Genomic DNA, 25167 nt, shown 5'->3' on the forward strand with positions numbered 1-25167 from the left:
ACAAATGGAGTGTCACGACGTGACAACGACTGCAACCCAAGCCCATGAATTTTAGGGTTTCTCCCATATTTAAAGCCATTAACTCATGACCTAAGGTATCCTCTTCTTCCTCCCACCCCTCTCAACGAAACCCTATCCCCATTTCATGTTTGTGAGCTTGTTTGAGTAAATAGAGGCCATGTTGTTGGCTTTTGGTGAGAATTGAAGAAGGAGGAAGTACTTTCTGGTGCAAGGAAGAAAGGAGTTAGTTTGGATCTCTCATTCCCTTCAGATTTTAGAGTTATTGGAGGTATAAAGTTCTCATCTTGATCATTGTTCTAGTTTTAAGTTTTGGTTCATTTAGAGGTTTTGGTCCCTTCCATGAATGCTCTTGGAGTTTGAGGAACTCCAGAGCTTGTTGTGACTCTCAAATGCTCCTTAGGTTTCTGACAATGAGGAAATTGCATGTGTAGAGATACTTTGAGTCCATGAGCATGTTAAGGTCATATTAAGGACTTAATGGACTTAGGGTTGTAGATCTAGTTTGGAGATGGTGTCCTAATGGATAAAGTTGGAAACTTTATCCATTAAGTCGGTAAAGAAACTAGATTTGAAGTTATGGACCTTGGTCTAATGGAAATAAGCACATAATGAAGATTTTGGCTTTTTGCCAGAAGTCATGACGTCACATAAGGATTTTCATGAAATGACAATTCTCGAAGTCATGAATGTTTTTGTCCTGTCATTGGCACGGCGAGGCCAAGGAAGGCTCACAATGTGGGAATGTGCTGCATGTTGACTATTAGACCTTGCGCTCCCACGACGTGGATAAGGAGGGGCCACGTCGTGACGTTGACCGTTGACTTGGTTGACCGTTGGCTTTGTGGACCTTTGACCGTTGACTTTTAACCAATTTTACTTCGGTTCAAACTTGGAGGATTTGGGTTGTTAGTTGAGGATTCCTTTCTTTTGGTGATTAGTTGGTTCGTGGGATTGAGCAGTGCGAGGCGTGAGAGTGTTGATGTGCTTCTTCGGTTCGTCACTTCATGTGAGTTTCTCACTATGCAACATGTACCATTGTATGTAATTTGCATGATAGGATAGATATGTTGTTATAGGACAAGTATGTTATGACGGGTTTTGATACAAAATATAAGAGAGTTTTTCATAAAACCGCAACAGAAGCTTTAAAAATAACAACATTATCTTCGATATTATTTAAAAACAAAACCACCAAGGATCCTTTTATAGAGGTTAGAATGATATTAAAACCAACCATAAGGTGTTTTAGAATGAAAAACATTGAAGCATATGCACCCACTTGGTTTTGGGGTGTGATGAAGATAGAAAGATCGAAGAGGATGATCTTCTCTTCAAAAGATTAAGGTACGTGGAATTCTAATTCCTTCTTGTATCCTTGTATATATCTTAAGCCTTAAAGTACTTAAAACAACTAAGAACTTAACGAGAAAATATAAGGGAGCTTCAAACACCAAAACAAACTTCAAAAGGAGAGATGGTGAGAGGAAGAAGAAGGCTACGATTTTATTCTTCTTTAGAGAGAGAACTGCAAGGCTTGGAAAAACTAGCTTATATCTCATGCACAACACACTCTTTTATATTCCCATGCAAAGTAATGGCTATACATTATAATACTCTAAAGTAACATAAAGTATAAAGCATGGGGAGACAAAATAGGTGAAGCTACACAAGTAATGTCCCATACTCTATGGATTTTCGACCATAGTGCCTAAAGAAGACAAAATTTGTCTTCTAACTTTCTTAACCAAATGCATCAAATAACTAGTTAAGACATGGTTACCCATAGTGTCCAAAAACATTTGTACATGACTTATTAATCATACAATATGATATAATAACTAGTTTATTCTTTTCTTTTATTATTATTTTCACAAAACAATAATTTTTCTCTAGTTAAATACAAGAGTTGAATTTATCTATTAATAATCAAATACTTAATAAATATTCAATAAGTACCAACTTGATTAAGGTGTGACCCTATAGGATCATATGTTATTTGCAATATCACTCAATAATGATGCTTGAGCATATATATTCAACATGTTAGTGGTTGAGATAACGTTTTTGTATGTATGTGCGTTATGGGACACTTAGTGTCAATGTATGCTATACTGGTAGGTTCTTGCTTGTTATACGTATGGTATTGTTAGGGGTTATGTTTGGTTAGGGTAACTAGGGTAGACTCGTTATCAGGATTATGTATGGTTGACCAACGAAGGACTTAATTGAGAAGTGTTCAATGTCAGGAAACTAGGGAAGAATATTTGATAAGAGTATGTGCATACTAGTACTTGTTATTTATTTATGCTATATGGTTACATGGTAGTGATAGCTTGGGTTCTATGTAGTCTAAGGTTGATAGCCTGAGAACTTTCGGTCTAATGGATGATTGTGATGTTCTTGTTTGATTGTTCACTCTCGGGTGGATCATCTATTTAACTATCTATCTGATCCTTGACTAGATGTGACTTTGTGCGTCTTAAGGGAAAGACCATGGGGGTAGCCCATGGCACTTTCTTGTAATACCATGGGGTAGCCCATGACATTGTAAGGGAATGACCATGGGGGTAGCCCATGGCACTTGCCTATAAGACCATAGGGGTAGCACATGACATTGCGGGGAAAGACCATGAGGGTAGCCCATGGCATGATGTAAGTCTATGATATGACCCATATCATTCATAGGGGTTAAAGCAGACCCGTCATTTCATGTAAGATTGTTGCGTGTGTTTATCTGGATAGGAGATTTGGCTGTTTGGTGCTAGAATCATACATTTGTGTGGGTGCATTGTATGTATGGAGGAATATGTGTTATATCAGGGAACTCACTAATCTTTATGCTTACAGTTGTGTATTAAACATTTTGCAGATCGTTCGTGAAAGGAGATCGGCGGGACTGTATACATGCATCAAGGACACTCGTTTCCGTGGTTTTGTAATGTAATTCTTATAATGTATGGTTTTAAACAAATGAATGTTACTAATGATTTGAACAACGGTTTTAATCGGTTTACTTATTTTTGAAAATAAAAAATCTCTTCGTTAATAACGACAAATATAATTTTACTATAATTATAAACAATAAAGGTTTATTTTATGGTTTATAGTTATAACCATTAAAATAGTTGTAATCGTCATTTATTCACTTAAAATAATATATTTACTTCTATTCTAAATTTGTACATATGTTGGTAATGTTGGTTTTACATTGGGTAAAACATGGTTCTTGTCAAATTACAGTTGTTACGCTGCCCAAGTTTCGTTAGAAAACTTATTATAGTTTTTATACAACGAATGAACCATAAGTCTACTAAACTTTATTACTTAAGGTTTAGGACACGAAATGACACACTTTTAGAACTGTTTAAACTCAGGATTACTATATGAGTGTCTCTTCATCAACTAAGAACAAAAAATTAATGAAGACCTTTGTAAGATAACCGTTAATCTTAAAGGAGCAAGGAACGTTGTATATAGATCTATACATGTTGGCACCCCTGCCAGTGGTTGCTAGCTACAACCTCCATATGACGAGTAAAAACGGGGGATAAATGTTCATTCTCTAACTTTTTCCACGTCGTCGATGAAGCGTTGAGGTGATGTTCTCGGCACGCCCCCTTGAAGTGCCATACAGAGGCTTGATCAAGTCATATAGCCTGGTTATAGGTTCATAATAGCCCAATAGTACATTCTAAAAGCACTCATATGAGTTGAAATAGGAGTATATGTAGCATGATCATATACTTAGAACGATAGATAAGTATCAGTATTGTATATAAGTAAAAGTAAATACTTATATATTTATACAAATCACGAGAACTATTCTTGTTATAAAACTTATATTGTTATAAGTAAACATTTATAAACAACACATTTACTTGTATAAGATTACTAGTGCAATTTCACATAAGTCAGGTAGAACTTATATATAACGCACATACTTGTACGAGTTTACAAACACGTATTTGATGGGTTTTGAGCACCACAACATTCCTATGGTGTACATGCAACCCTAATGCTTTGGATCTAGGTTTTTTTCAAGTTATACATGCGAATTCATATCCAAAGCATAAACCATAAATCTATCATACATAATTTCGAAATTTACAACTAAAAACAAGTTAGATGAATACCTTTTCCATGTAGCTAGTTGATTTTGGCTTTCAAGAGCTTAGTGCCCCAATTATTGCACCTCTAATGAGTCACAAACACCAAGTAGCAATGGAGAATTATGAGAGAGAGAGAGAGAGGTTGGAGAGGCTCAAAATCAGCTAGGGTTCTCTATAAGTTCATAGGTTCCGATTTTGGGAGCTAATGGGGTCCTTTTATAGTTGAGGTTTCTAGGGTTATCAACTTGGAAACCCCAATTTCCTTGATTAGTCCCTAAGCAACATATGGAATACCATAAGGAAGCCTTGGACGAAATCCTTATGGACTCTCATAGGGATTTCGTCCACCCTATACCAATAAGGTTCATGAGCCCAAACTACAACTATTACTGATTTATATAATCAGTCCCCGTTAATTTAATCAGTCTCTTTTAATCACTAACTTAATTCCAAATTAGTTTCTAATCAATTCTAATTAAATAATATGATATCTCAATTAATATATTATTCTTATAATATATTAATAAATCAAAATTAACCTCTTTCTCCATAATTCATCCTATCAAATTGCTATGGTGAAGACAACCCAAAAGGACCATGCTCATAATCAAATCAAGTACATACCAAAAATAGTTATGGGTGTAGACACCTAATCCAACAGTCTCCCACTTAGATAAGTCTAATAACTATTATTTCAAGTACGACTTCAAAACCTGATTAGCAATCGTAGCTCTCAAAAGCCGCTCTCGAACTTTGATCTTATTAGTAGTGCATCCTTTAGATAAGGGATCATATATTCCTCCATTCTACAAGATATTGTATGGACATGAGACATGGATTTATAATCATTCTCTCTGTCCATGTGTTGTTTCCCGATTTCCGATTTATGACGACTGACAATAGACTACAATGGAACACATCAACTTAGTCCAGGCTTGGCCAAGCGCTTAGGGTGTCATCACTAAATCATCGAGGGGCCCACATATATCGTTTTTATCCTCTTAGGGTAAAAGGAACAGATAAACTTCAACTCATATGCTTGTACTATTTACTCATCAAATCACACACAACAATACGTTTTATAACATCAAGTTACTGATGCGTTTACGCATTATCAATGTGTAACTGACTCGTAAACAACAACTATATGTCTCAGTTTGAAGAATATAAGATATTATCATCTCACAATCACTCGTGATAAAATCCATGAAGTGATTCATATGAGCGTGGGTTTAATCCAATACTCAAATTCTTATTTCAGGAGTGCTCATGAACACTGCAGCAAATGTGTGCTATGTCTAAGCACTTAGACAATCTACAGTCGGATTCATGATAGTCTTACCTCATTATTTACTTCCAAAGTATGATTGACTATGGATGTTTGAATAACCTAGTTATTCGGGAAGTAAAACATGCGAAGTAAAACACAAGAACAATCTAATCCAATATGGTCTCATAACTTTTCAATATAAATAAAACACTTATTAATTAATCACCATATCGATTACACATTATTCATTGTATAATGTTTTGACTAATAAACTTAATACTTGAATCTAAACAATATTTATCCCATGCTCCAAGCATACACACTATATTTACCTATGGTCCTTTCTTTGTGGAATAGATCAATTGAACACATTTCCAATGATGCTCATTTCACAATTCCAAATCCTTATCACAAGTGTAAGAATAACAAATTCTTCCACTATTAGAATGTGTTAGATTCTAAGCTATCATGCAATGATTATTTTGTAACGTATTGGCACCAAAGTCACAGAGACTTTGCCAATTACAAAACATTCCATTGGAGATTGTTATAAGACAATTCCATAGATACGAAGTCTCATATTTAAAGTACATTCCTTTGAACGTCCTTCTTGCATAAAAGTATCTAACCTACACATAGATTCTTAATATCCATCTCCTATTATGGAAACACTTCCATATTTTCCATATGACAATACATTCTTAATAGAATCCTATCTATTCCTAATCATGTCAATATGGTCTATTCATTACTATACTTCCAACTGCAAGCGATCAATCCTCAGCGAACCTTAGATTGTTCTTGACAGTTGTTTAACTACCTTTCGTCATATCCGGTTCTGGTCCTTTTTTCCCTCTTAATGCCCTAGGCATTTCGAAAAATCAGAACGAGTGAATATTATAGCATATGCAATTGATCCGATACCCAAAGCGTATGGGATACGATTTATAATGTCTTACATAAAGACATGATACTTTACCAGTCTCTTGCTATAATATTTCCATAAATAGACTTTCCAATGTTGAAAAATTCCAACCTGATATTCATATATGCTCATGACTAAGTTCGATTAAAATTTAAATCTAAACTTTTGGATTCGAAATGAAGTATAAGTATCCTCTCCCTTACTATAGCTAAACAACTTTTCAATCTCTGCAACTTTGCAAATCAAAACTTTGTTTCCTATGAATAGCATTGCTAACTCGCAATACTTAATGTAATAATTGTGCTCCCACTAGCATAATAATTACATTTTTACTAGGATAACACTTATGCTCCCACTAGCTTTGACATGTATACAAAAATCAGTTGGACTTCTAGAAATCAATATTTATTGACTTTCTTTCCAAAGTTTAGATTTCTGATACGAGATGCTTTGATAAGTCTTTATCTAGACTTCTCAGGCGCATACACCTTTCATTAGAAAGCTAATATGTGTTTCTAAATAATTTCAGAACTTACAGTAATAAGTTTCAAATATTTAAACCTTTTGCCACTTCTCACAATTCGAACTATGAAGAGGGATGCCGTAATCATACTCGAATTCGAGAACGCAAATATCACAACTGCTAACTCTAACCCTTTAAAATCTACTAGTGAATAAGTTTTCTAACAATCATTTTCATGAAGTGGAGAGAAACCTCTTACCACTTTGATATTATGGTGTATCAGCTCCTATCCATGTGGATTTGTCATTTCCAACCACTATCATAAGATAAGGTCTATGACAAATTCAAACTCATATGGACTGAACTTGTTCAATCTTAATTTCTTGCCATCTAGTAGCACAAGGGTCCTACCATTGCTTCCAAGTTATTGAGCATCTCACCTCTAAAGATCAATGTACTTTCCATTGATCAAGGTATTTTGCCTTATGCAGTAAAATGAGAACTCATAGGACTCACATGCATAGTCGAACTAACTTGAATAGGCACAGAAACAAGAATGTGTCAACACGATAGGTTACAATCCTCAAGTCGTGTGCTAGTGATAACTAAAAGGTTTATTCTTGATTAGTTCCTGAACTATTCTAGTCCATTAAGACTCCCACTAACCTCTTGACATATAAGATTCTCTGTCAAGGAGCATTCCTCGACAAACAAATATTCAAGAGTTAGTGTGGGATCTTATCAAGATAACACTTCATCCAATTGGTCTTAGTTGGTCTTTGTTTTAACTTAAAACATCACAACTACCAATTTCAAATGTGCAAAAGTAAGAAGACATTTCTACTCCACATTTTATGAGGCATTTTAAACCAACTTAGATGTGTCACTCAAGGTAAAATGTTGGAGTATGATTCTAAGACTCGATTTTGGAACGAAGTATGATTTATCTTCTTGATTTAACAATTTTAACAATTCCCGATTCCTCTTCTTAGCCATATAAGTGTACTAAGGTGTCCTTATAGGATCAATCGTGACATGGTTCCATAATCAATAGGATGATCATAAAAAACGATACTAAAGTACTCTCCTTTCCTTTCAGATTGGAGAAACTTTTATCTTTCTGCCTAATTTGATTCTTCTTATTCGTTCTGCTATACATTGAATCTTTTCAATGTATCAGAATTATACTTAATCTTGTAAGCATAATCATATTTATTGAGCTTTCAGTAAATCATGACGAATAAACTTATCGTCCATTGTGGTGGACCTTACCAGTTCACATCAATGCATACTAGACCCTTTAGTCCTTCACTCGACTTACATATATATGAGAACAAGGAATTAGTCCCAATTTTCCCAAATACCAAGATTTTCATAGATCACATAATTCAAATCATATGATTCCAAGTTTCCGTCCAATTGAAACTTGCGCGATGAGAATCTTTCCTTACTTAGAAAATTACGACACTACCACAATCAAACTAAGAATCAAATATTTTCAACATTACTATTAATAGAAACATATAAACAACAATTTTCACAAATGCCATTGCAAGGAAACATAAAATAAGATAAAATCAAAATTTTTCTTTATTTATAAAAATGTGGAAAATTTTGTCCTTACAATGCAAATACATATGAAAACTATGTTACTAATATTCCTAAGCAATCTATCATAACTCCTAGGCAGCAGCTCAAAAATCTGATCATTAAACCATGCCATCGAAATCCATCTCTTCGTGACCAGACTTAGCTCACTCTTCCTTTAAGCTTCCTTTCTTCTCTTCTTTGATCCTACAAAACATCAAAATGAAATCTTATCACATCATGTATTCATAATCTATAAATGGGAACTTAATAGAGTTAGATAGTGGACTTACCTGAAGCAGATTTATACATTTTGACTTTACCATCCTTGCGATCTTTCAGGTAGATACGCAAGCTTCACATCTAATGCCCCTTCTTTTGGCAATAGAAACAAATAGACTCTTTTTGAATGGTACATGGAACTATCTCAGACTCAGGCTTTCTCTTTACCATCTGGTCAAACAGTTTGACCTTGGCCAATCCCCTTCCATTGGGAAGAGAAAGTGTAGTTCTCAATCTGCTTGTGTACCAATCAGATCCGTTTGATGGTGCGGAATCCCAATCAAACGGATGATACCAGATTTAATGAAGAAGAAGGAGAAGAAGAAGATGATGAATCTATGATATATTCAAAATTGGAATGACGAACAATACACATAAGATTCTCTCACACACACTCTTCTCCTCTCTAACTTTCTCTCTCTACAATATGCTCTCCTTCTCTAGCCTTACCCTTTCACACATGCACTCCTCACCCTATATATAGTAGACATGACCCGTGAATGGGTTTACGGCCGTAAACCTGTTCACGGCCGTAAATACAACCGTAAACACATATACAGCCGTAAACACCAAGCTGTTTACGGTCCTAGACATAAAAATACATTTTCCTAGAAAAGTAAAGTATAAACCATATTTTTGACCCAACAATCTCCCCCTTGGTTTATAGCTTTCTTTTCTAATTGACCTAACAATCTCCCCCTAAAAAAATAGCTGGCCTTTCTTGTCAGCCTTCATTTGGAGCTTGGCTTCAGCATTTATCTTCGATTTCTTCAAAAGTTCAAGATGAACATGATGAATCTTCAATAAATGACTTCATCTTGAACATTTGGGCTTTTCTTCAGAATTTGACTCTGAACGCACATTGGGTGAGGAGGCTTCTTGATAAGATTCTTGAAATATAGCGCTTTTAGCTTGAGAATCTTCAGAGAGAACAATAGAGAGATCTAATTTTCTGGATCACTTCAGCCGGTTCATGAATAGCAGCAAATTGATTGAGGAGGCTTCAATGCAACTTGTCACATAATCTTCAAGTACAGCTTCACCTTGCTTCTAGGGTTGAAGGATTGAATGACGAAAGAATAATCTTCATTTCTTGCTCCTTCGAATGAGAATTCTTCGATGATCACAGACGAAGCCTTGGCTCAGAAATTTTCGACACAGACTCCATGAGTTGCATCTACATCTAAATTCACTTTTAAGACAAAACAAAACTAAAAGAAAACTTAGCACACAATCTTTTTTATTTTTTTTATTTTCTGAAAGAAATAAAATAGAAACAAAAATAGTTTTGGATTTTTGATTTTCTTGAACAAGAAATAAAACAGAAATAACACTATTTTTGGATTTTTAATTTTCTGATTTTTGTTTTATTTTTGAATTTTCTGATTTTTCGGTTGATTTTTGATATTTTTTTAATTCTCCCCCTAAATTTGTGCATAGAGGAAAACTATGAACAAATTTAACAAAAAACAAAAATACTTGGGATCAAAGTTGTCAAGCAATCCAATATCGTTTATCAGCACACGCCTGCATGTCTAGATCTGGTCAATCACCGGTATTGTGGTCCACTTAAACACAAAGGATGTTGACAATTTGGACAGATTATAAGTGACAATTCATTGTGATATATATTCTTAAATGGACATTTAGCTGACGACGACCAAGGATATTGTTGTGCACTTAAATTAAGCAATAAGATCTACAGACAACCTATTAAATGGTACAATTTTAGATGTACTAGAACATGTTTCCCACTTCCCGATATACCCCGGTAATCAAGAACTTCTAAAGAACTCCTTACTTTAGGTGAGTATTCAATCATTAAGAAAGAAGTCAGATATAGAAGTGCATATGTTGTATCCTAGGTCGGATGTCTTCCAATCACACAAAGGGGACAACATATGACTAACAGAGATAGAGGGATTGAGAGGTAGAATGTTGCATACGCTGTGTCCCAGGTCGGATCTTCCGATCACGCAGAGGGGACAACATATGGCTAACCGATAGAAATAATTTCATAGATAAGGAGGTGCGTAGAATTAGAGTTGCATATGTTGCAATCCAAGTCGGATCTCTTCCAATCACGCAGAGGAAACAACATATGACTGACAGATAGAAAGCAAGAAAATAATTTCCTACGGACCTACTTTATCAGAACCCCCCAGTCGACCTATCAGAACCAGAATTAAGGACATAAGTCCGTACATCAAGGAAGAGTTAAGCCACAGTTCTAGATGCGTATTAATTTAGTGTATCTCGTGGGTTCCCATGTTTGTCTCACTGCTCAATCTACCCGAGCGTCGTATTGTCAGTCCAAATGAAACTATATAAGTTTATATTAGTCAAGTCCTTTCATGGTCAATTAATGTCTAGTCCTTTTGAATCCTTTGTGCCTACCATCACATTGAATACGAAGTCTAGACAATTCGGATTTAGTGCATTACACGCATCATAAATTGCCCTTGAGCACTATACTTCATATCACTTCCCAAAACAATACCTACTAAAGATAGACATATAAGGAAATTAAAGAAAATTGTCTTTGAAATGAATCAATGTAAGATAAACTCAGGAGTATCGAGAAGAAAACTCAAACCGTAAGTCACCGATCGAATTTGCATCCAGAAGGTCTGAGAACAACACGCATAATCTTAGAACAGATCCGAAAATTCTTCATGTCATTAAGCACTAACCCATGTGTGATCCTTTCCTTTCTTCCTTTCCTGCAAAGGACACATATTCTCAAACAAAGTTCTGAGTGTTGCACAGTTGAGAGATGCCTCCTATCATGTGCCAGAAATAGCCACTACCAACAAACCAAAGTTTGATGATATGCCTCCATAGCTGCTCCAACACAGAGCGGGATCAGTTGGTTATTGGAACCCAGTCCATTTTGAAACTGGGTTGACCTTTGTCATCCTTGCACGGTAGTCTCTCTCATGACATATCCTGTTTATCAAAAACAGAAGATGAAGAAATATTAGAGTCATTGGGTGATTTGGGAGATTGAACCTTTGCTACCCATCTTTAGTTGGGTTTAACCCATTTCTTTTTCGATCCGATGGGTGCCTCGGAACTTGATTTTGAACTTGAAGCCGATCGTCGAGATGAATTTGACCTAACCGGTCTTGATTTCACTGGAGCATCTCTTGGATTGGACTTCTTGGCCGACATTCCCTTCTTTCCCTTGGGATTTTGATTCTTGGCCTTTTGCGCGTTCCAGTCGCCATTGTCTGAACGTGGCCTCAAAGGGTTTCTTTTGAAAGATCTCCCTCTTGGCGCGTTCTGCCAGCCTTGTGCGTAGTAGGTAACGTATGCACGATTTGGACAATTTCTGGCAATGTGTCCAGGTGTTCCACAGTGAAAGCAAGTCTTTTTCTTCACTGGGAAGTTGTTTCTTCCTGCCCCTGGTGGCGTATCCATGCCTTGTCTCTTATTGTTCCCACAAGCACAATTACAGCAAGCACTCTGTTTCGCTTGTTTTGGTGGCCTATATTTCTCAACAGCAGGTTTTTCAGAAGCAACTGAATTCGAAGCAACATATTCAGAGTTCAATGAGATATTGGTTTGTTCAATAGTTTTCTCATTGTTCTCATCTTCCGTTACTTTACCTGCACAAGAAGTAAAAGCATTAGAATCGTTCAGCTCAACACTTTCTGGCACAACCATGGCAGAATTATCAAAGATATCATTAAATATATCGAAAAAATTTAAGTCATCGGACTTTGATACAATTTCATTATCAGACACACTCTCTTCGGTTGCTTGCTTGCAATGACTTAGTGGTTGATCTGCAGAAGAAGTAGAAACATTAGTATTTGCAACCTGAGGACCACATCCAGACACAAATACAACAGGTTTGCCATATTTGAGATGTGCCTCTATGTCCGTTTCCTCTTTTGTCAAAGGGTTATACTTATAGGTGTGATTAAAAGGAGGAGGCACTTTATCATACCCTAAACCCTTTGACTGATTATTTTTAAATCTCAAACTATTTTCCATCATTGATGCAACTACTTCACTCGACGCATCAAATATTCTGAAATTAAAGTCCGTATTTTCAAACTTATGTTTTAATGCGTCAAGTTCAACAGTTAAGTCAGCAAGTTGTTTTGTCACAAATCTATAGTTTGCACATTTATTGCTATATTCTTCTTGTAGTTTTCGGAAGTCCTTGGTTTTGGTCTCTAATTGTTCTTTTAGGGGTTTTTGACCTTTCCTAAGTTGATATCCTTCGTATTTTAGGTCCTCGTTCTCTCTACGTAATAATTCGATATGCTCAAGTAAATTTTTAACATTATCAATGCATGTTTGAGAACAAGAAATTTCATTGACTTTGGTGTTTGAAGAACTCATTGTTTATCAAAAATGCCCTTTGACTAAAAAAACTCAAAAGTCAACCTCAAAAGTCAAATTTAAAAAGTCAAACTTAAAAGTCAAACTTAAAAGTCAAACTTAAAAGTCAAACTCAAAAGTCAAACCGAAAAGCTACATTTGAAAATTTTAAGGTTAAACGAAAAAGTCAAAGTTTAAAGTCAAAGGTCAAACTTGAAGGTCAAAGTCAAAATTTAAGGTCAAAAGTCTAAAATTAAAAACTAAAATTTTTGGTTGAAAGTGTAATTTAAAAATAAAGAGAATTGATTTTTGGGTTAAAAGTGTTAAATTTGCGAAAATAAAGAAGTGAATTAAGAAGCGAAGGGATATAACATCTAGCAAGCTAGATGAGTTGGTAAGGCGTGTGGCAGATGCAGTAGGGGACCCGGGTTCGATCCCTGGCAACCCCCAAAATCGATTCTTTTTTAATGGAAGCACGCTGCGAGGACTCCTGCTAGCCGAGAACAAAGTGGAAACTGCTGCTGATCCGTAAACTCCGAAGCCGGACTCCCGTGTACGGCCGTACACCGAAGACCGCAAAACATCCGAGAACCGTACACCGAGGACCAAACACTGAGCCGTACACGTGAGATGCTGCTGATCGAAGACTCGCTGGGCCGTAAACCCGCCTGACCGAACACGTGTCTTCGGACCGTAAACTCGCGAGACCTCGGACCGTAATCCCTCTAACCGCAAATCGTTTCCGGTCGCAAACGCTTCGGAAACCCTAGCCGCTGGCCGTACACGCCGCCACCCCCTCGCTGGTTACGACCAAAAACAACGTTTTTTTGACTTTGTAGCTCCAAAACTCGATCAAAAACTCATTTTTATCAAAAACACGAAGAACAAACCCCCTATTTTGCCAATATCTATCCAAAAACGAAAAAAATCCTTCAAAAATAAGGTCAAATACGCTCCAGATCTGCAAAAAATGATTGATACAATCCAAGCTCTGATACCACTTGTAGTTCCCAATCTGCTTGTGTACCAATCAGATCCGTTTGATGGTGCGGAATCTCAATCAAACGGATGATGCCAAATATAATGAAGAAGAAGCAGAAGATGAAGATGATGAATCTATGATGTATTCAAGATTGGAATGATGAACAATACACATAAGATTCTCTCACACACACTCTTCTTCTCTCTAACTTTCACTCTCTACAATATGCTCTCCATATCTAGCCTTACCCTTTCACACATGCACTCGTCACCCTATATATAGTAGACATGGGCCGTGAATGGGTTTACGGCCGTAAACCTGTTCACAGCCGTAAACACAACCGTAAACACATCTACAGCCGTAAACACCAAGTTGTTTACGGTCATAGACATAAAAATACATTTTCCTAGCAAAGTAAAGTATAAGCCATATTTTTGACCCAACAGAAAGCTTTTCTGGACTTCCCATGTGGCCATTTTCAATATCCATGGAAGTTTGGGAGATTGATCTTCCAGACAAATTTGCTTGACCAGTGCTCCAAATCATTGTTGATTCAGCAACAATAAGCAAATAGGTTAGATCAATAAGAGTCACGTCGTGGTCTCCCATATAGTAGTCCTTAATGAACCCGCTATATGACTTAGGAAGTTATTGAAGAACCAAGTCAATAGCCAGCTTCCTTGAGACAACGACAGCCAACATTCCCTGCTTGTCAATATGCAACTTCATCTCCAATACGTGAGCACATACAGACTTTCCATCTTCGTGTTTGCTTGCCAATAGGGCTTGAGTGACCTTGAAATTTTCAAGTCGACGAACATGTGGGTTAGGGAGAACTATTGGAGGAGGTGGAGGAAGTGAAGTATGATCTCTAGTTCCTTGATCGAAACGTGGAACATCATCTTCACGAGGAAAGCTTCTTCCAAAAGATTCGGGAAGACCATAGTTGTCAGAAACTGACATCTACAAAAGGGAGAAATTCAAGTTAGTTGATTCAATCCTTAATATAACACCCAAATGAAATATTAAGGCTAGGATCCAACACAATAATTTACAATTCAGAAGAGGGATGCCGTAATCCAATTGCAAATTATTTGAAGGTAGGTAAATGACGATTTAACAATTCCACCACGAAAACAAAATTTTAATGAATTAGGTTTTAGATGAAACTCCTAGATCTTTTGAGATTCATTGAACTTTTGAATGGCGTGTTTAATCTCGATTATGCCCTTGAAGTTTGTGACTGGGATACCGAGGATCACAAACAAGATGTGAATAACCATGCAAATTAGCTTGATACTCTCAATGTCATCTATCATCTAACCAATGTGTCAGTTAACCACACACGCTCCATTGATCAATGATAATTTACGAGAAACCCATTGCCATCCTTCATTAGTCACATATTATTGTGCCGGTTAACTACACACGCTCCACTAACGACCAATAAGGTGCAATGTGCAATTTCATGGGTTAACATCAAATTCACATTTTTCTTAAAGTAACTAAGATTGGGAATTTATGAAAGGTTTAGTTATTTTGTGTTTTCATTATACTTTTAATGTGAGCTTAGTGTCCTATCCTACCCGTTCGGCTAACGACTCTCCACTAGTCAAGGGTGCGGTGGGTAAGAGTGGATACCCAATGGCGGTCATTTTACAAGCCGCTTCCTTAAACACCCCTTATATACCAGCTTCGTGAATGAGACCTACTAACGGTAAGACTGACATTTTACTTATACATATATAATATATTAACTTTTAAATTTATATAGTATAAGGGTGTATTTTATACATTTAAAATACTAAGGTTTAATGTTTTAATAAATTAGACTTTTAATTTAATTAATCTTAAAACTATGTATGGACTTATTAAATGTCCTTTAACTAAAACACTTAATTAATTTATTAATGCAATCCATGAGGGTGTATTTTGAACTATTAGAATACTAGGGTTTAGGATAGAAATATTTCCACATTAAAAATTTTAATCAAATTTTAAATTCCAAAACTTGAGGGCAAATTTTGAAACTTTTCAAAACCTTTTAGATCAAATTTAAAATAATTAAATTAATCATATAATTTTATCTTTTACCAATTTGACCTAATCTAACTTTATTTGGCAAGATAATTACAATTCAAAATTTAAAAATAATTAGTTTATCATATAATCTAGTAATAATCTTATATTTTGACCATTATCTTCCAATTAGATTAGGATATCCATTACCATAATGTAAAAATCCGATTTTGACGGAAAAAATGGTTTATGGTAATTATCCAAATCTAATTTAAGCTAAAATTATGAAAATTTCCGTCAGACCCAATTCCATGTCGTGGCAAGCTTTTCCACGTTGTGGAATCAGACAAAACCAAAAAACGAAAACTTTTTTCCAGCTTTGAAAACATTACAATTTCCAGCTCTGATACCACAGATGGGTTTTGAGCACTACAACATTCCTATGGTGTACATGCAACCCTAATGCTTTGGATCTAGGTTTTTCTAAAGTTATACATGCAAATTCATATCCAAAGAATAATCCCTAAATCTAGCATACATAATTTCGAAATTTCCAACTAAAACCAAGTTAGATGAATACCTTTTCCTTGTAGCTAGTTGATTTTGACCTTCAAGAGCTTAGTGCCCCAATTTTTGCACCTTTAATGAGTCACAAACACCAAGTAGCAATGGAGAATTATGAGAGAGAGAGGTTGGAGAGGCTCAAAATCGGCTAGGGTTCTCTATGAGTTCATAGGTTCCGATTTTGGGAGCTAATAGGGTCCTTTTATAGTTGAGGCTTCTAGGGTTATCAACTTGGAAACCCTAATTTCCTTGCTTAGGCCCTAAGAAACATATGGACTCCCATAAGGCAAGCCTTGGACGAAATCCTTATGGACTCTCATAGAGATTTCGTCCACCCTATACCAATAAGGTCCATGAGCCCAAACTACAACTATTACTGATTTACATAATCAATCCCCGTTAATTTAATCAGTCTCTTTTGATCACTAAATTAATTCCAAATTAATTTCTGATGCATACTAATTAAATAATATGATTTTTAAATTAATATATTATTCTTATAACATATTAATAAATCACAATTAACCTCTTTCTCCATAATTCATCCTATTAAATTGCTATGGTGAAGGCAACCCATAAGGATCATGCTCATAATCAAATCAAGTACATACCAAAAACAGTAATGGGCTTAGACACCTAATCCAACAGTATTCACATAACTAAGGTAAGTACTTATAGTTTATGAAATTATGCTTTTTATATAAGCTGGTAAACCAATCATAATTATATAAATACACTTTTTGTTATAAAAGTACGCATAGTCTAAAACATGTGGAACTCGCCACCATTATTGTTGAAGTATCTTTAAAACACATGTATTCTCATGAACCTAAGAGTTGGCAGTGCATACACACACACACACATTGAATAATATGGAATCCTTGTTATCAATCATTGTTCCTTGTTTTTGTTATGACCTATCTATCCAGGAAACCGTTAAATTTTAAAGTTATGTTTTGTTGAACTTTTAATGTTTTGATGTTCCTTTTGTTTTTGTTATGGCCGAGCGTGGGACAACGCGGAAGGTCCAAGTGTTGGAAATAGTATCCAAGGTTATTAACTAATTGTAATATTTCTAAATAATAGCAGTGTTCTTTTGGATTACCCTCAAGACACAAATGAGGAATTAAAAAAATAGACATGAGGAGAAAATAAGTTTATTAATTTTTGATGTTTAATAAATTAAACATAAACTATTTTCGAATTAACTGAGAAGGGTTAGATATTAATTAGTTAAAAGATTGACTGATTGGAATATTCTAGAACCCTTAGGTAATAAGGGAAGAGTTTGAATTTCCACCCCACATGGGATAGGGGACGATTTTCAATTATATCTCCATCCCACATGGGATGGGAGATGAAACTAAGGAAAGTATCCAAGTCTATAAATAGGGATGTAGGGATCTCTTAATACCTTGAACCATGTATTGAAATTTTTACCATCTTCTTCCCTTTCTCTCTATGGGAAAATTTTCTTAAACCTTCTAGGTTTTGAATAAATTTGACCCTCTCTTAGTTTTCTTTTGGTTCTCTCTTTGGATTCATCGGGTGCGATTCCATTAGAGGCATTCTATTTTGGGCCCTCTCATCCAAGCAACATGGTTGGATAAAAAAAGGGATCAAGAAGGGTTCTTGAAGATCAAGATCGAGTTTCACAAGAGGTTAGTAATTATGTCTCTCCTATTAGATATACAACTTTAAAGTAGGTTGTTATAATTAGTAAAACCTAGATCCTAGGATGCATGTACACTTAAGTAATTTTTTATTGTTACCGCTACCTAGATATAGTATATTTATGCATAGAAAACCCAACAGTTGTATAAGAGCCTCTAGATTTTAATTATAAACACTGCTTAAAATTGAAATCTGGAAATGCTAATAATCGCAGTTCGTGGTGCGACTGCTCTTGGTTGCGGAGCGATTGGATGTATTCTAGATTTTCAAATTTTGGATAATTAAATCCTTTTTAAAATATTATTTTAGTTGTTGATATATGAATATTGAAGTTTTAGATTAATTTGAAATATTATTTAATAAGAGTTTGAATTTGAATATTTATTAATTAAAATTTGCATATTATTTAAACTTGAACTTAAAATTTGAATATTTATCTTTGAATGTTATTCAATGAGATAATTAAATTAGAATATTTAAAAGGAAAGAAATAAATATTTAAAAGGTTTAAATTTTGTATATGGTATGATTACAATATGGATAACAATCATACAACATGTGTCTCACATGTTTAATTAAAAACATTGTCGTGGAATCAAGACTATGCGCACCCACTGTAATAATATAAGAGAGGTTTAAGGAGACCTCTTTGATTATGAATGAGGTCGGTTTTTCAAATGCTTCGCACTTACCACCCTCGTTGCCATTTAGTATTTTAAGAGTGTAGTTTCTGGAAGGGTTCGATCGGATTTTGTTTCAAGATTAAAAGTATTAATCAAATAATCATAAAAAAAATTCCCGTTTTATATATATCAAAACGTGAGTCAAGTGCTACCCATGAAAACACACATTTTGTGTATATCCTGATGATTGAGCATCTATGGTTAACCTTCACTTCATTGCGAGAATATAAATTGAAATGATGAGTCACATGGGAAATTATTCTATTGATGGAGCATGTGTTGTTAACCGACACATCAACGTTCAAGCGGTTTTGCATAGTTGATTCATTTTCTACATAATGGTATGCAATATCCCCATAATAAAATTTGAGATAAGCAAAATCGAGATTAACATTCCACTGAATGTCAACGAATTTCAAATGATCTAGGAGTTTCATAAGAAATTGAAATAGGCAAGTACATTGTCTACCTAAATAACTTTGTGGTGTGTTTACGACATCCCTTTGCACATCACAGAGCCAAATATGGGTCCTATCCTTTGAAAATAATTAATTAGGGTTAAAAATTATTTGAATGATTAATAAAACAAACAAGAATGGATTTGATACTGAATGGTGTCTATAAGATAATCCATTAAAATCTTTTGCAATAAGACCTCTCAAAAGGATTAGCTGGTAGATGATCGATCCAGTCCAAATTCGTAGTTTGTTAAATGTTCTCATTTATGAATAGAAAGATCATGCCTTAGAAAAGCTCTTCCTAAGGTTTCACAGCCACTACATTTTAAAATTGTAAGAACAATTATCAAATAAACATATTAAAATGAAATGGAATAACATTTAGTTAGGAGTTGATTATGTTTATCAACTACCTAACATGTACATATAATCAGTCTAATCTGATTTTAATATGAACAACTTGGAAATGTCCATAAAGGATTTGTATGGCATGTTTAGACCATTTGGGTCTAACATGGCCAATCATAGAAACTCCAACTTCAATTACTCACATATTTACTATCATAAATTGAAGCGTCAAGAAGAAGAGAGTTAGTTTCCCATGCATAGAAGGCTATTACTAGTGATATACCTAATCTACCCCTAAACTCCAAGGACAATAATAAGGCTTATTTTGAGACTTGTTTTGATAAACTATTCATTTCCATAACAAGAGAATGACAAATAAAGCATAAATTCCCAATATGCATGATAGATAAGACTGAAACATAGAAAAAATAATTTGATCATGGATTATGAGCCCATGCTACTATCCATAGGATCAAACGACAACTCGTTCTCATGACCGTTTAGTCTAAAATTAGATATGCAAATTCACAATACCATTGTAACATTACTTCCAGTCCTTGAGTATTTTAATAAGGATAAAGTACTAATATTTGTAAGAATGTGCAGTGACTGTAAGGGAATAAGAAGACTGAAACAAGGAGAAGAAAAGTTGATCAGGAGTACTAGGGCCTTGCTACTATTTATAGGATCAAAAATACATCTCGTTATGCCAAATGTTTATTCTATGGTCTTATGATTCAAAAATTGTTTATAGAAAATTTCATAAGATTATTATGACTTATTTAGAATGTTTTAATGTGTTTAAAAGAAAGTCTTGAAATTTGTAAAACTAGTATAGCTAAAAAGTTGATTCAAATATTTGAATAAGATGTAATATTATGGAATCATTTTCTTGAAAATGAGAATTACGTTGCTAAATATCTAGTTGGATAGGATTTTAGAATTCATTAGACCACAAGTCTTGTGATAAATGTGAGTCTTAGTTGTCAATACGAATGATAAAAGCACTATGTGATAATGTAATCTATTGGAATTAGTTTCAGCTAACGATCCATTCAGATTATCCACAATATGTACTAATTTGAATACATCCAAAAGTTTGGATAAAATGTATTAGTGGAATCATTGTCTTGGACATATAAATTACCCATATTCTATGCATATACATCTATAGGGATATATTATAGTTTTCTAACAAACGTGGAAATCTTTAAAAACTAAAACACTTTACATCACAAGGTTAACCATAATTTTACAATAAAATATATCAATTAAATAAGCAATAAGGAAAATAAAATTTTATAAAATTATTCTTCTATACTAAATCCTTGTGCTCCAATCTTCTCACTTACCACGCCTTCTAACCGAACCGACAAAACATCAAAATATCAACTACATTAGACCACACATCTAGTAAGTTATATTCTAATTTGTTTGCATGTTAATCCACTCTTCCTTTAACTCTTTTTATCTTTCCATACTCTAGCCTTCTTCTTTACTTCTTTCTCTAACTCTGCAATCTAATATCTTTTTTCGTAGCATACATTGCTATTCTTTCCCATCCATCTATCTCTTCTATTTTTTCTCATCTTTACGTTCTACTCTTGATCTATCTCATCTCATCTATCTCATACTCTGTCTTCTACACTTCTTTTCCACTCTTTTTCTCTAATATCATACTTTTTCTTAGCCTCTTCTCAAGCTCTTCTCATACTCTATGCATACTTTATCTCTCTCCTAGTCTTCTGTCTAAACCTTATTTCTTGTCCCTTGCTCTTATCTCATCTCATACTCTGTCTATTATTCTCATACTCTATGCATGCTGTTCTCATATTCTTACTATGCTCTTCACACATCTATTTCTCTTAAAATGCATGTCTCATACTCTTTTTACTCTTCATATCTCTATTCTCATCTCTGATTCCCCAACTTTCTATTCCCATCTAGACCCAATGGACCCATCTAAAACTATACTCTCATCTATCTTCTAAAGGAAACAACATCCCACTAACATTACCAGGTACACTCAGCCATACATACTCCCCTCTCTTATTATCCCTCATTGATCCTTAATAATTCTTCTTTCTTTATATCCCTTACGGTATCCTTACTCTTAGTCCCTCACGGATTATATATAAGTTCTTAAAAGAACTCTCTTGACTTGTTCCACTTATGGAAATTTTCCTTTATGTTCTCTAACCGTACCCAATTTCATTCCCATATGAATCAACTATTTACATCCCAAAGGGATCATCATCTCTTTCCCTGCAGGGACATAACCTAATTCCCAAAGGAATCACACTCTTTATTCCCAAATGAATCATACTCTTATTATCGTAGGAAGCATACTAATATTCCCATAGGAATCGTACTCTTCTCTAACTCTTTTATGTGACTCATCACATGAATCTTGTCCCATGGACAATCTATCTCTTTATGTCATCAAGAGATCTTCTACTAGTACTTAACGTATTAAGTACCTATCTAATTCTTATTCTCATAACTCTTAGGTATTCAACACAATACCTTACATACTCATCTACATGATTATAATTCATATAATCATATTCTATCTCTTTCTACCATCTCTTAGGTGTTTAACAAATATCTTTCTCATCTAACCATATTTTCTCTAGGTATACTTACATGTTGTAATACATGTTCTTACACGTATAACCATCATCTATCTTCATCTAATCACTTGGAGGCATTCACTTAGTGCCCCACGATCCAACATATATATATATATATATATATATATATATATATATATATATATATATATATATATATATATATATATATATATATATATATATAACTCACATTGCTAGTTAGTGAAAACTAACCACCCTTGGCTCCATTCTTCAAATGATGCATCTTGATTCATATTCTTTCCTCTTAGGCCTATTCATACACATAATCAAGTTTCTTAAAACTTGTCTTAACCTATTAAGAGCTTAATGACTCTTTATGTCAAAATGACCACTTAGTAGATCAATATTCTAACTTGTTAATTTCTACCTCTTAATGTACTCAAACTAATGAATTAAGCATCCCACACTAACTAGTTCATTATAATTTAATCTAATGCATCAATTCACCGTTCATTAGTTACGGTTTCAAACCCTAACTTCACATATACAAATTTCACCATAGAAATCACATTTGTTCAAAGCTTCTAAACACTCTCAATAACATCTTAGACATTTTATATGTTGATCAATTCAACCAATAATAATAATAGAGTAACACATTTACCATTAAATCTCAAAGCTTAAGGAAATGGAGAAATCATTACCTTATGAGTGTAAGGATGTTAAATCCTTGTTGGGCTCCATCTCTAGCTTATACAATCTCTTTTTTATCCTCAAAATCGCTTCCCATCCCACCTCCCTGATTATCAGGTGTTTTTGGTTCGAAATGAGGCTTTAATAGTTTTAAAAATCTATTCTGAGAGCGTCACCACACCTTGGTGACAGCGTGTCACAGATTCCAGCTTTGGGCCATTTTCTTCCAATCTGTAAACGGTCATAACTTCTTTGTTTCGAACTCGTTTTCAACGACCTTTACATCCACACCAATGTATTGAAACGCTCTACAATTCTATCAAATTATTTTATATTAATTCATATGGAACTTAATCCATTAACCCATGCAAAAAGCTCAAAATGCCAATTTTGTCCTATTTTCTAATGTATATTCAAAGATACATATCCTTATCATCTTATCTCCGTTTTCCTTAAATATTCTATCCAAACGAAGGTGGTGATGATTTCTAAAACTCCATTAAGTAATTTCTCATTGGATTAATATGGGTCTAACTATATTAAGTTACAAAATTGACCTAAAAAACATAAAATTCCCTATTTTACCCTTTTGGCCAAAATGCATCTTTTCATGAATGTTTTTCTCTTGAACTTGCTCATCTAGCCTCATCTAAGTGACTTGAACTTATCTTGGCCATTTTCATGAAGTCACAACTTCATAAGCTTATCAAATTCTCATAAATTACCATTTTTCCTTTTTGGTCAATATTTGATAAAAAGTCAAATCTCTCTAAATTTGATGTTCTTACAATCTACCCTCCTTAAAGAGAATTCCTCCTTAGAATTTTTTCTTACTCTCTTGACCATTTTGTCAATTAATGACTCATTTCTAAGGTCATTCTCCTTTTTAACCACATAATCTAAAACAACAATCTAATTTCTAACTCTTTGTATTTTCAATGCAATGGCCAAACTCTCTTCATCTATCTACTCAAAATGGTTGTTCTTGGACATATACTACTCTATCTAATTTTATGCAGTAACTTTGCATACTTAGCAACATTCTTCATCTCTTTGTCCCGAATTTCACAACCATGTACATAAACTTACATTTTTCTTTCTCTTTCTCACAAGTGTGGTTTCAAATTAACATGCTCCTTAACCCCTACTTTTAGGTAAGTTGCAACCCACTGCACTTCCACTGCAACATTCTAACTTCATATGCGGTCTCTCCACCACTTCTCTAACTCTGTTCTAACTCTTACTCAAGTATTACATCTAATCACCTCACTCTCTTTCTAAAGTGTTGTGCCTAACTACAACTATTTTTCTCAACAATCTCTTAGTGCTCATGCACTAACCTTCACATATATCTCTTTACTATTCAAGAGATATATAAGTCTCATTCTATACATGGCATATTCTTCCAAGTACCATGTTAATCTTCTCGTTCCAGACCACTCGATCCTTAGGTAGCTTAATGGTTCCATTGAACTAGAATAAGTGCAATGTGTCTACAACGCCCATACACTACATGCATATCATACTTATCTAGTTTCAATATTACCACTTCGTCAACTTATTCTCAACCGTTATATTTCCTTTATCTTAACCCAAAATTTCAACATGGAAATTTCTTGGGTATTCATTTTCCTTAGTCCTCATATGCTCGTAATCCAACTGTTTTGACTTTCTTGCTTCTTCTTACATATTATGTACTCGATACATTTACAAGATGTATTTTCACATACTTACTCATTTGTTACATTGGGATATCACACACTCCCAATGTTTCTAACCTCTCATTTGTAAATGACACATAGTCATCACATTCTCTACTGGGTGTCTACACCCAGCCTTAGACACTTCTCACGAGTCCACTATTTTCTCATTATTGTATGCAACACATACTCTTTTGTTAAATGTACCTTATTACACATAAAGTTTAATCTTTATTCTTTCTCTAACATTTACTAATAAGTAAACTTTTACATACACACATATCTATATAATCTCACGGATCTATATTTCTTACCCTAGGAGTTACACCTCATTCTTCTTTCTCTCTTGTGGACATACTACCAAACTGTCCTCTTACTCTACATTTTATATATCTCACTTCCATAGAAGTCTTGATCCATTTTCTATTGTTCCTTAGCTTTTAACACAACAACACAA

Source organism: Lactuca virosa, chromosome 4 (genome assembly GCF_052849685.1).
Source record: "Lactuca virosa cultivar CGN04683 chromosome 4, Lactuca_virosa_CGN04683_v6, whole genome shotgun sequence".
NCBI classification, from domain to species: Eukaryota; Viridiplantae; Streptophyta; class Magnoliopsida; order Asterales; family Asteraceae; genus Lactuca; species Lactuca virosa.